Source organism: Cupressus sempervirens, chromosome 8, assembly GCF_028749045.1.
Source record: "Cupressus sempervirens isolate cs-2001-9-10 chromosome 8, ASM2874904v1, whole genome shotgun sequence".
Taxonomy (NCBI): Eukaryota; Viridiplantae; Streptophyta; class Pinopsida; order Cupressales; family Cupressaceae; genus Cupressus; species Cupressus sempervirens.
The window spans coordinates 35,615,535-35,630,094 of record NC_143125.1 but is presented as its reverse complement, the minus strand read 5'-3'; positions in this window follow the sequence as shown (position 1 = coordinate 35,630,094).

Below are 14,560 nucleotides of genomic sequence, written 5' to 3'. Positions count from 1 at the left end.
TCAAGACAATGAGATAAATTTTCTTCTATTTGTAGACAATATTTTGGCTCCATGGAGCTCTACATGGTGTATATCCTACTCTCTTTTTTCCAGGGTGGGAGTGGCCAGCTGAGTACAACAATCAGGCTTTATGGGTTTTGAATGCATGTCCTCTTGGAAATAAAGAATCAATGAAAATGAAGACTCTGCCTCTCATATCATGTTTGGTGGAAGAGATCCTAATCTTTGCGCCAAACAAGGGATGCAAAAAATTGTTTTGTAAGGACACCAACATATATGGAAGTTCACTTTTGTGTGTAGATCTATAGTCATGCAATGATCTCTGCAATTTCTTGGTCCTTTGCATATTGTTCTAGTTATGTACTTATGAACCCCTGGTTCAAGTGGGTTCTTTATATTACGACATGGTGGGTTCCAGCCTAAATATAATTAAGCCTCCAAAAGAGGCATTGAAATATTTTTTGGTATCCATGGTAGCTAATTTGGAGGAGAATTTCATGAGTTCGCTCAAGTAAATGTATAACAAATCCACCTATCTCAATTCATAGCAGCAGAGGTTCAATTCCTTGGCCTATTTGTGCTCCACAACTAGGTATTATTCAGTTAGAGGTTATGCTCCTCTTCTTGCAATAAAAAAATCACACACCCATTTACAATTCTAACTACCTAACATAGAGGATGTTGTTCTTCACTATGTTTTAAGTCACTAGTACAGATGGAGGTAGTCATTCAGTTGAAATATAGGGCAATGCTATTGAATTATTATGTGTGAAATAGGTGTTGATAATGTGAAGTGCAATGTTTCTCAATTGGCATTTGGAAAATTGGTTGTAGTTTCAAAAGCAAAGCATTTTCCTTTGAAAATAAGATTGTGCCTTGCCCCTATGTTACCTCGTGCTAATGGTGATTTCGAATAAATTCTTTATAAACATTGTTAAAAAGGTGACATCACATAAATTATTTTTTGGTATTGACTACTTCCGTAAGGGAAGTGCATCATGCTCACAATGAACATATGGACATAAATGGAGCTCTCGGCTAAGTTATTGACATTGTTTGGTCCTAGTTCCAAAGCTCTTGATGTTCTAATGTATGTTGTAGCAAGGGCTAAAATTTACAATGGGCAACCATGAAACTAAAATGATGATGATTGAGGGTAACATACAAATGAAAGTAAGATTCAAAATCATTTTTTCTTATTTTTCTTCTGCAATCTATCATAAAGTATATATCACTATCAATGTATCCATTGTACCTCCTTTTGGTGCAAGTTGTAGTATTACTTCTTTTATAGCATTACTATTCTACTCAGTTAATAGCCAAGGAAATGAATTTATATCAATTCAATCTCCATCACTATTTGAATGATTACATTTTTCATTGCACGAGTGGATTTGTAAGTGTCACTACAAATTTTATCAATTTTTCATTGTCACACCTTTTATCTAATATTTTTCATAATGTCTTAGTTCTATTCTTTTTGATATGCATAGTATCAAAAGAATGCACAATTTATAGTTTCTCATAGTAGGGAAACCTACTAAATTATTTGAGATAACCTTTTAGCCCCTTTGAAACCTGGTCAGTAATGCCTTGATGAAATTCATGAAGCATATAAGTTTAAAAAGTTAACAATGACAATCATAATTAATTACATGATGAGTAAACAAAACACAATATGCAAATATAAATTCCAAATATATAATGTATGATAGATAAACAATTCAATTGAATGGCATCACCTCAATTATTAACTATATTATATTCTACCCTCCAAAGGCAAGGTGTCATTCTTTATGGCTTGATGTAATCTCTTTTTTCATTGAAAAGATGTTTTCCAATAGTTCCACACATGATTTTTATGGAGGAAGTTCTTATACTCATCAAATACCTTCTTTCCTAAACTTGTTGATTGACGAGATTTCATCTTTGGACCACAAACTGGACATACGAAATTTCCTTTTGTTTGAAGACTTGCAAAATCATGTATATTGGATGATTTTAGTTTTAATGGTTTATACTTAAAAATGTAAAATTTAATATTAAAAGGGTACAAGTTAGATGTTATAACATACCACAAAATTGTGTTAGCCCTAGGACATCATGAATTTTCTATACAACTATTTCATGGAATTGAAATTACCTTTTTTCTATTCATCTAGAGATGTCATACATAGTGACGCCATTCAAAACCTCTGGCAACTCATCGATAAGAAGCTTTATATATACATTCATATCTTTAACTTGGTACTTACCTAGTCGAATGAATAGAAACATTATGTAATTATTAAAATAATGTTAGTGTAATATATAAAATTTAATGCACATGACTATTAAATGACAAAATACTTAGAACAATTATTGCCAATATTATCCATTGAGGTATATTATTATTGATAACAAAAATAGGCCACACTAAGTAAATAAATCACATCTCTCTAAATGAAGTAACACCATTCAATGCCAATGAAGTCCTGAGATTATGAGGTTCTTTTTTAAAGATTGTTCATTTTTTCTCTATCCCTAAAAGAAAAATCATCTATAGGCATTCAAATAATATCATCTCCACTTCTATTCCATGCATGGTAATTATTAGAGTTTTAGGTGACTCTACAACACCCCCAGGATCAAATGAAAGACCAAGATAACTTCCACAAGAGATTGGCAAGATAATTGCATGAAGATACAAGAATGCTATTATTGATAATGGACCTGATTGACATCCAATTGATTGATTTGAAATGTACATAATAGGCCTCCTTATATAGGAGAGGTGATAAGAGACAATGATAAGGAGAAGATAAGCTGTCACCCACACAAGGTGAAATCACATGTCCACCAAAGGTGGATCATCCTCCATTATGTAATGAAGTATGTGCAATGATGAGAATGATAATGTGATATGTGCACTAAAGGTGGAATGAGATAACAACTATGACCACCTAGAGTGGAATTATCCTACACCATGTGTTTAATTGAGGTGCAAACTCCCAAGTGTCTCAATCACAAACTACTATGCAATGCATTATCCTAAGTAAGCTTAAGTAAGCATAATTAGTGAATATTTAATTGCACCAAAAGTAATAAATAAATTATGCAAATATTTTGCACCTAAATAAGCATTGCATACGTGGAATAATGGGAATATAACGAGGAACCTTGTGAGACACCTTTTTGGTTGGTTAATTTGTTTGATATCTACTAATTGACATTCAAGGCATTCTAGTTCAAATTCATGTTGTTTATGATATATAATATGATTGTTGGGACATGCATCTATTGTTTGATACTCCATTTCATGTTATTTCATAATGAAAAATAATTCTTGGTATGAGAGGTAGAATATTTGATGGTGGTAACAAAAATTCACCTATAGATCTATAGAAAAAATAACTTGTGAATAAAGAATATTAATGATACATATTTTGCCCTTTATTTATTAATGATAAAATAACAACAAAAATAGATTAAAAAGATGACATAACTTAACATATGTGACATTTTTATGCTAGATAAACCATTTGTAACCTTCAATTTTACCAACAATAATAGAGAAGAGAGAAGAGTTGACAATAGAGAGAGTGAAGAGTTTTTGTGGAGCCTTCATAAAGGGGATTATATGCCTTCTCAAGAACAAGTGAATCATAAACAACATGAAAGTCATCTCGATCATCATGATCAATAATACTAGTACTAAGTGTATCATGGATCAATGTATTTGTACCATTCTTCAACAATATTTTTTGGTGCATGATTATCTTCTTCCATAGGATCATTATCTTAAGCTTCAATGTTCATTCCTCCATGTTCCTCCACTTGGAAAACCACATTCTTTGGGTCATCATAGTACATATCATGTGTTGCAAGTCTCCCCACTTATATAAAAATGATTAACATAAATAAATCATGGTCATGATCTCATTATCAACTAGTTCTTATGTATATAAGTTATAAAAATGATATAAACATTTTCAAAAACTCTACACTCTAAACACATATAATGAATGTCTTACCAATGGACAATAATTATGCCCTTCTTCAATGTGACCTTGCTACCTACAATTATTCTTAGATATTGTGATTAAAGTCTTCTCATCTTTAAGCCCTTGCAATTCGTGCATAGACAATAAAATTTTCCATCACCTTTTCTTTTCAAGCTAGACCATGATCTAGAAATAGTCTCATTTTTTATCAATACTGTATGACATGAGTTTTCTTCACAACTGAAAAAAATCATAATATATATATATTATATTATTATAATCTTTACAAGCCTTGAAAAATACTATAAAAAATAAAGTTGATGTTTATATTTTATACTTTAGTAACTAAGTTTTTTTAACATTTTTTTATTTTTTCACATCCATCAAAATTTTGACAAAGATACACAATCTAATGACCATGTCGTGCCTCCAATGAATATTCTTGTTGAAATATAGCATTACTCTTTGACAAAAGTCATTGTTGTCAAAATTTTGATGAATTCCAAATATTTTTAAAAAATAAATAAAGAAAATGACACAATTAACCTCTCATTTCTAACAAAAACAAAGAAAATGAAAGGTTTCAAAAAAAATCATAAAAAATTCAGCCAAATGAGCTGATGTTTAAACATATATATATATTTTTAATAATGGTATACAAGTAGAACAAAAATTCATGTTTGTCAACTACCAAATGATTTGAGACACTGATGTTTCCTCATTCTTCTACAGAACTAACTGTAGTAGTAAGACTATCCAAGTTTACATCAAAATTATTATTAGATAGATTATGTCTCTTCCTCATAAAGTCCATCTTGATCACATGCTTGCAAATGTGTCCTAGTATTTAAAAATTGCAAGAGAAAATCCATAGATTTGGTGATGAGCTATACACCTCATATAAAAAACAAGGTTTTCTTTCACTTATCACTCATGCTATACTATCATTAATATTATTGGATGTAACATGACCATCTATAATTTTTGTGGCTCAAACCCACGATGTGTTGTCAATCCTCTCAATTTGAACATTTCTATAAAAACCATGCTTCTTACTAACTTATACCCACCAATAATAAACATAAATATATGTTGCTAGCTGGTGTACCAATGGATCAACATTATGATTTGTAGCACTAATTTTTTTAAGAATCACAATTTTAGGTGTGAGTAATAGGAACCTATGGCATTGTGGGTCTCTTGTCATGTATGATTTATTGTATGGAAACATTTATCCTATATACATAATCTATTAGACCAACATCCCTCAAAATATTCAATGAATGAGGGTTGAATATCTTTAAAGTCTTCAATAAATATTTGAACCGCATTCCTTGTACAATCCTCATTTACTAAATGATGCATGGTACATCCAATTCAATAAAAGATCTCTCTTCTAAGTGCACTATCTTTGACCTTTGCTATCAAGTTATTCAACCATACATTTTAAACATGCTAAGAGAATAGATATAAATAATGGTGAAACACTTCTCTACATCTGAATAATTACATTTACTATTTAATATTTTTGTGGGATATGTTGAAATATCTAAAAAAAAAGGTTTTGATAAAACAAAGAAATATATGTTATTTTGATCTTAACAACTGTATCATCCACCATGAATGAATTTAATCTCCAATTAATGTTCTTCAAGTGAATGCATTGGAGAATAATATACATCCAATATTAAATATCATATGCACATAACTTTGACATAATAACCCATGCCACAAGTATCTGCATATTCTTTGAGTCAAATGCAAGGATTATATATAATTTAAACTATCATAAGACATGGGATGTGATGTATCAATACTTTAAACTGAGTGTACACATATTCAATTCAACTCTATGAAAGAATGACAACACACCAACATTCATACCAAATTTGTAGAATCCATTGCTAATATGTTATTGTGGCCATATTCAAGCATCCAATCATGTTACTTTGACAATTGAATTCCCAAAATAAATTGTATTTAGTTATCTTCATCAACAAGAATGATAGTGTATTTCTAACATGAAAATCACTTATCAGGATATTCCAAAACCCATTTTTGGACTAAAAGAGCATCGTTACCATTAAACATGTGGCTTGAGGTCTTAATTTTATAATCAACATTTGCAATATCATACATGTTAAGAAAATCATCCCTAGAATATTGAGCCTCAAATAGGGTCATCTTCTTATGTATTTTTTGGATACGATTGACAAATTGTGTGTTGTCTTTGATGTTACACAAATGTCATATAAGTTGACATTCAGTGTATGTCAAGCTCACTTGGTTAGCGAAGACAATTTTCCTTGTCTATTGAACATTCCTACATTTACTCTGTATAGAAGACAGTGTCTACCGAGGTGTCGAAGGAATTTAGGCAGAAAAGAGTGTTAACCAAGCTCACTCAATTAACAGAGGAAAGTTGGATAGAATTAGTGTTATGCTAAAGGATTTTTGTAAGTTCGCAGTGTTAACCAAGCTCCTGTTGGTTAACACAGGAAATCGCTTTAGAGTTAGTTTCTACCGAGTTGGGTCGACTACTAAAGGATTTTCTTATTTTTGCATGTGAAGCTTAATTATTTTACCTATTGATTCCAGCCAACTATGATGATTAATATTAGTTATTCTAATTTATATTTGAGCCGACTTGATGATTTGGAAGGTATAAGTAAAAGGCCAAGTTGTGATTCCAAGTATGAAAATGTATTGAACTAAAAAAGAGATAAGAAGAAAGGAAGCAAACTTGAAGGATAAGTAGGCATCCTTGTGGAGCAGAAAAGTGACATTCAATCAGGAAGGATCAAGTATAAGCTAGAACAGAGATTTGTATTTAGCAATTCAGCTGCATCCCATTTAGGTCATTTCATTGTTACTCTCTAACCATTGTAGCGGTGATCTAAAATCTCTTAATAGAGTTGGTTTAACAACCATTTGTAAATCCTCTAGCAAGGTGGCAATTCCACTGAATTATTTCAAGACCTCTGACAAGGCCCCTCCTAACAGGGTGATTAAATCCTCTAACAGGGTCACACCTAACAATGTGTTTTGTAACCTTTAACAGGGTTGGTTCCTAACAGGGCTCACTTCAGAAGAGTGAAAAATAGCAACTAGTTACATTGGTGGTTTTTCCCATATTAGGTTTCCACGTTAAATCCTGGTGTCTTATGTGTTCATTTATTTTATCTCATGCTTGCAAAATTAAGGATAAGTAATTACTGATAACATTTTATGAATACTTGATTACTGAGTTACAACAATTTTTGTATGCTTACCGAGTATCAACATTAATCAATTTTATCAGTCTAAATTTTAATGATGACATCTAAGCGATCTAGGATTTATTTTAGTAGTAACTAATTCACCCATGCTCTTAGTTACTCCTCTTATATTTCCAATAGCATTGGATGTTTATATTATTTTTTACATAGGGACATCTTCTCATGCCCCATTTGCTTATGTTTTTTATGCATTGCATCTATGAGCATGCCAAGTAATAATAATGATGATACCCATTGATGAAATTATTTTCTACTATATGGTGTAAAAATGGATTTTGTTCCTAAGAACACATTTTTCATTTGACCATGAAAAGTTATTCCTTCCTTATTGATATGTTAAATTTGATGATATCATATTAACGCACGCTTTAGCTTATGAACCATGATTTTTATGCTAAAAGATACATGAAACCACAATGTGTATGCTTATTATACAATCCTAAATTGGAAGCACTTAAATTTATGACCATTTAGCACCTATTCAATATGATCTAATAATAAATTTTCATTTAAGTCTCTCACCTATCCTCCTCTTAAATGATCTAGGTAGGACCTAATAAGTCCTCCTTCCTACAACACAAAAATCAAGGTAGGATATTTTCCTTTCACTTCAATCAACATAAATCCTTTTTGCATCGAAACAAGATTTCTTCAGAATATAGACCTAATTTTTGGATTTTAGGACCTATTTTGGAGTCCCAAGATAGTCTTAGGGGTTTTTGCACCCCTAACAAATTAGGGGCACATTCAGCCCCTACTAGACCAATCAAGGGCACAATGCACCCCTGATGAGGTCCTATTTTGGGTCCCAACATTTGGTTACTTCTTGGGGTTTGGTCAAGATGTAGGTTTTTGTAATTGGTTGACCTATAGGAGGAAATTAATTTTAATCCTATATAAACACCCTCAATTTATTCATTTGGCATATCTCATGTATGTGGACTATCATGAAAGCAAGCACACTTATGCTTAAGTAAGATTAAGAAAACATTTAGTATGTGGACAAGCTATTGTGGACATCCCAGTTTGTCTTAGCACATTTGAAATGTGAAAGTAAGGAAGCTTGGAAACATCTTCTAAATAAAATAAGTTCTTCATCTTCCTCTCCATATTCTATTATTCAATAAGCCAAGGTTCAATCATGGCGTATTGAATACGGATCATGAGTATGGCCTAGAATAATTTAGCCTTGGGGACTTCGTATGCTTTCTAGGTTATGCTTGGATCTATGCATTGCTATTTTATCTACATCCAAGCACAACCATTCATGCTAGGGTTCCAAATCTAAGGACTTGGAACCTTGCATTTGCACATTTAAAGCTCAAACACAAGCATCACACACTTTACATTTTCAAATTGACTATCCATAGAGGTGGAAACCACCAAAATAAGGGGGTTTACTACCAAATCAAATTCAAATTCAAACACCCCACAAATTCAAATACCAGTAGATATCAGAAGGAAAAACTAGTTGTGGATCAAAGTATCTTTTTCATTGTTTATTAAAACTATGAAATCAGAATTAACATCACTTATTGTCCTCATGGGAGCACTACACCCCTGACAAATCATTGAAAGATTTTTGGGTTTTTTCTATCTCATTATTTCAGCCCTAGATTAAGATTTGTTCACTCTTAGCAACAACCCAACACACAAAAATCAAGGTTCAAAATTTCAAAATAAGTACCATTATTCTTCTTTATCAAATTAGAATTTTATTTAAGTATTTTGTCTATTTCACATTGTACATATTGCATAGATCTAGAAGTTGTTGGAAATAACAATGGGAAAGTAAACTTTAAGAGGAGGAGGGGGTGGGCTTGAATCAGTACTTCAAAACTTTAACCATAAAACATTCACCACACACCCATCTCACAATTTAGCATGTAAACTAAAATAGCTAATTACACATCTTCATCCCTAGCATGAAACAAATAACACATAACACAATGAATTTGTTACCCATAAACCCTCCAATGAGAAGGTAAAACTGGGGTGGGGATGACACCCACAAATCTTCATTTTTGTAGTTGTAAAGTGTAGTCAATAAGGGTTACAAGAAGTTTGACCATAAACTATAATCTACCCTGTGAAGGGTCTTCCCTGTTAAAGGCTTACAAAGGTTGTTAAGTCTCACCCTATTAAAGGATTTAAACACCTTGCTAGAAGTGTGCCTTGTTAGAGGACTTTAACTTGCAATGAAACAAGCACTCGGTTAAGAGATTTACACAAGCCTATTAAGACTACTCTATTAGGATATTTTCTGTACATCACTTGTTAGAATGATTCATCACCACGATCCTTTGATTAACACTTTGTTGCTAGATGTTAGATCTTCTCTTTCTTGATGTGTACTTGATCCTTCTAATCATATATGTATCCTATGTCCTCTCTCTACTTTCCTCTGTCCTCTCTAACGAAATCTACAATTCATAACATTATCAAAACCTCCATAGCCACTATGAATTCTCTCTGCACTTAGAATTCTACTCTCTTGTATCTCCTCTTCTTTCACACACTACAAACTATATAGGGATTTTCTCCTTAATTACACAAATTGGCTAGGGTTAGGTTAGAACCAATAACTAAGGTTGATCCATTTTGCCACTTAGAACATCCCTCAATTTGATTTATTGCATGCACTACATAGGGATTCCTAATATACATATGTATACATCTTCTAGAATCGTAAAACAATCATTAAGTGGGCCCAAAAATGGTTTACATAGAAGTTTGTGTTATTACAAACGAATATGTCCAAAACTGTTCACTTAGCATTTGAAGTCTCTGATGCTTGGTATTCACTATATCTTCAATGTTGTAACTCAATTCATGAATGACTTAACATACTCTATTTACCCAGCTCATGAGTGACTCAACACTAACTATCTGTTCAACACATACTGGTACTTGGCACTGACTATGTATGTTACTTGGCATGTATTGTCTGGAAACTTATGCTCATCATGCTTTGATCACTTAACTCACATTGATTTTTTGGCTTTCTCTGATCACTTGACATTCATTGTAATTATGTTGAATAATGACTAAGTGTTTTATCATTGCATATATAATCCTTCTTATGAACATAACTCAGACAATATATATCTATGACTTGGTTCATAAAAAGTTTCAAAACTTCAAAATTTTGCAAAATGGACGACGAACTATCATACCTCATTCCTCCATTACTCTCCCTGCTTAAATGTTTCCTTTTTGTATTTGAATATGATACTCTTGTTGAGTATATTTGTTATACCCTATTGCAACATTACTCCCCTTCACTTCACTATCCTCCTTAACTTTACTATATCCCCCTTTTGTAATATATCCCCCTTTTTTGACACTTATGTCATGGGTGGTAGACTGATAGTGTGTTTATCCAAGAATTATTTATGGATCTCCATTATGATTTTCAATGTTGTATCTGAATTGTTGCACACTACCTCTAAAGATTGATACTGGATTTCTAGCTTGACAATAAGATTAACTAAACCATCATGAGTGGAAATATGAGAATCTTTCTTCATCAATATCTTAGCATAGGCTAGTTCCTTGTACAAGACTTCCACGTGTGGGGTCAGCATGGATTGGATGCTGATCAAAGTAGCTCAAATGTTAGCATCTTGTGCTTTTAGCTCAGACAACCTACCTTGAATGAATAATAGTCTCTGAAAATGTGATTGAATTTGACTAGGAGATAGTTATAAGGTATTACCTATAGTCTTTAGATCTCCCTCCAGTTGATCAACATGCCTCTGAATCTCATGTGTGAAAAGATTCACATCACATAACTTGGTGTAAAGAGAGAAAATGTTCTCCAACACCTTCTTCACACTCTCCATCTTGGTTGCTAATTTAACCTATCATAGTGCAAGGGCACTAGATATATTTTCAAGTACCTTAGTGTGAATTTTTTTTTAGACCATTCTAATAGTTTAGAATTTGAATCTAGGTCTTCATCACTAATCTTATCAACAATACGTATCGGTTGCTTAATAATTAGTTTGTCTTCATTAGTAGCTGGAAGATTGAAAGTTTCACGAAATATATCTTTATATCATGAAGCACTTGCTTTTTCTTATGCTCCCTTCTTAGCAACTCTTGTTGTTTCTTCCTTTATAGAGCTTCTTGTAGAATGCTCATCAATTCAATGGTGATTGTGTTAAGATCAAACTTGGGTAATTCAATCACCTCATCTAGGCTTACATCTCCATAAGATATTTCTTCTGAGCTCTTTGATGTTTTTGCACTGGGCCTTGATATCTGCAATGGTCTAGCATGAGTGCTAAATCTCTGAAGAACTTGACTACTAGTAGGAGTCATAGAAACTGGTAAGATAACCAGAGTCTAGATGGAAATTTGTTCCTCTAGGGTAGTAGTTGTTAGTGTAAATAATTAATTAGTATTTATTCTTTACTTAAGTTTACTTAGGTTAATGCATTATCTAGACACCTAGGAGTATGCATTGTCATATGAGTTATCTTGTTGACAACACAGGAGTTAGCAACTAATTTAAGCATATGGTGTCTACAACATCTCTATATGAGATACACCTTGTCATGCTTATCCTCTCATTGTTGCATGTACATTCATGCACAATGGAGGATAATCCACTTCTGGTGGACGTGTGCTTAGTTGTTGAACTTATCATTTGGTCCATATTGTGCTTTGTTCTTGAGTTTCTTAATCTTGGTGTCATTTTTCCCTAAAGCAAATTCTTACATGGTATCAGAGCTATACCAAATTCTTACAGTAGTCACCTTCAATTCTTCAGACTTTTCATCTTATCTTACTTCTATATGTACTTCACCTTCAGTTAGTGGAGTAGGTACATGACTAGATTCCTAACCTAATTTGACTTCTATTCCATCTTTGTCAATTATAACTAAGGCTTTCTTAGTTGAAATGAGTGGCACTAGAGACAATGCTACTTATGCTTCAGTAATAACACTTATCTATTTAGTGCTTGCACTTTGTTCTTCTGTCTCTGTAGATGTAGGTGGCATATTGGATGTGTCAATTTGTTTGCCTTTTCAATTTCATCTGTTCTCACCAATACAGGATTTGAGAACAACTGTGTTGCCATGGTGGATTCATTCAAGATTTTCTTCAAATCATCACTTGTCAAAGGATTGATGTTTTGAGTAGAATTACTAGGAAAATCCTTTATTTGTATTGAGTCTTGTTGACTCACTTTGTCTACATGTGGAGGATTTCCATTTGACACTTGTACATCTTGTACATTCTATCTGTTTCACTGCTCCTCTTTAGCTATAGCCTCTTCTACTATTGCTTCCTTAGTTCCTCCCACACTATGATCCTTTACTGATACCTCTTGTGCTATTTCTGTTGTCTCTCATTCATCTTTCTTAGGTTCTTGTATTTCTTGCTCACCTTTCTCTTTTAATGCAGGAGTGGGTAACCCATAAATAGATCTCCAAATAGCTATGCTTTTGGTTACCGCATCATTAATGTTCTTATTCAATATATGGAAAGCTCTATACTTAGGGGTAAATTTAGATTTGTGCTTTTCCATAGCCTTAACAATCTTCCTCTTATCCAATTCTGGCATTACTTGGGCTAGAGTGGATTCCCTGATTTGTCTCTCTATTTGTAAACTATATTTCCATTTCAACTCAACTCGGTCATATAGAATCTTAGGCAGGGTGTTGGAAATTTTAATAGGGGTTGATTTGAATGTAGCCATCATCACATATATGGCTTCCTCAACAATGTTTTGTTTAACTTTTCCTAACTTATCAAAATCAATGTGTGCAAAACTAGATAATTTGCATTTGATTTTACATTGTCACACAAATTATCCAAGTTAGAGGAGGGATTGTGGCTTACCACCTTGAATTGACTTATGTCATCAAATTCTATTTTCTCCTCATCTAACTCGACTACTAGGGTGTATTCCCTCCTCACATATGTATTCTTTACAAGTTGGCTCAACACTGCTGAGGCAATAGTCCTCTTTCCTTTTGGTTTCTTAGCAACCTTAACTTGCTTGGTGGCTACCCTTGTGCTAGAGCTAGTAGTAGGTACTGCTGGCTTTTGTTATGAAATTTTTACATGCTTCTTCTTGGGTTTCTCCACTTCATGCTCCTTGGCCTTTCTCTTCTTTTTCTCAGTTGGTTTGAGTGCTTCCTCGACTTCTTCTCCCTCAATACCTTCTTCATTTAATCCCTCATCTTCTCCTTGTCATTGAGTGAGTGCAAAAGGGGCTTGGAATTTTTCATCCTCTTCATCCTCTTCATCATCTTCTTCTTCTCCCCCTTCACCAAATATCTCTTTTAGCTTCTTCACAAGTTTATTCTTCTTCCTTACCACATAAGTTATTTTCAAGTCAATTGTAATTCTAGACTTGGCTTCCTCATAGTTCCCAAATGAGGTGGCACTTTTATAAGTTTCTTCTACCAGTAGAGCTATGATAGTTATAGATGCCTCATCTACATTGATCTCATATGGTAAGGGATTAAGCAATTTGACCCTAGGAATAGTTGCCTACACATATGTATAATCTGCATCAACTAAGAAGCAAACATCATTGTAATGTTTCTCCACTAGTGACATAGGAAACCTTAGTCTTTGTTTCATGGATTTCTTAAAATCCTCAAAATAAGTAGTCATCAATGACTTAAATTTATCTCCAAGTTGCTCTATAAATTCTACAATTTGAACTGTAATAGACCTATTGGTCTTCCAAACAACTTTTCCAAATGTAGGAAATGTGTTTTGCACATAAAAGAATATACAAACTAGTAAAGAACCAAATTTACAAGATGCACTCTTTGTTTTCCTTATAGCCTCCAATTTTTCAAATAGTTGCTAAAGTTGTAACTTGGCCAGATCATAGGTGTGATCCCTCTTCACTATTTTGTATCCCAAATCTATAGCCATGTAATATACACTATTTAGTCTGCTACATTGAAAGAACTTGTGAGCTATCACTCTCACAACAAAGGTAATTAGGGGGTTTGAGATATAATCTATAGACATTCCCCTCTTGTTCCATACTGCACCTATGTTCTTATCTCTTTGGAATCACTTTGCATGCTCTTAGGTCTATCTAAGGTACGATGCCTTGTCACTCGATTGATGATCCTTTTAGTGATGTTAATTGGCCCATTTTCCAACCATATGAAGTCATCATGTATCCTACTGAGCACAATCTTTATCCATTCAGTCTTAAATACATTAGGGAAATCTAGGGCATGGGTCAACCCTTTCTTTTCTACAATTTTTTTTCTCTTCCCTTAAGACTCCATCAACATAAAGTTGAGTATACAAATC